This window comes from Dermacentor albipictus, chromosome 1 (genome assembly GCF_038994185.2).
Source record: "Dermacentor albipictus isolate Rhodes 1998 colony chromosome 1, USDA_Dalb.pri_finalv2, whole genome shotgun sequence".
Taxonomy (NCBI): Eukaryota; Metazoa; Arthropoda; class Arachnida; order Ixodida; family Ixodidae; genus Dermacentor; species Dermacentor albipictus.
This window is the reverse complement of record NC_091821.1, coordinates 139,747,425-139,747,627: the sequence shown is the minus strand read 5'-3', so window position 1 is coordinate 139,747,627 and position 203 is coordinate 139,747,425.

The window sequence follows — 203 nt, the reverse complement described above, 5'->3', positions numbered from 1 at the left end:
CTCATACAAGATTACGCAGCCTACAAGCTTGCGTTCAAAACCCAACGAGTATGGCAACGAGCCAATCAGTAAAGTAATCGGCACAACGCAGCCAACGCGACGACGGCAACGACACCTTACAGTGGTGGCCGTGGCTTGCACTGCTCGGGCCATGGCTCGGGAACCTCGCAGCGCAGTTCGAAATATTTTCGTCAGCCGTTTAA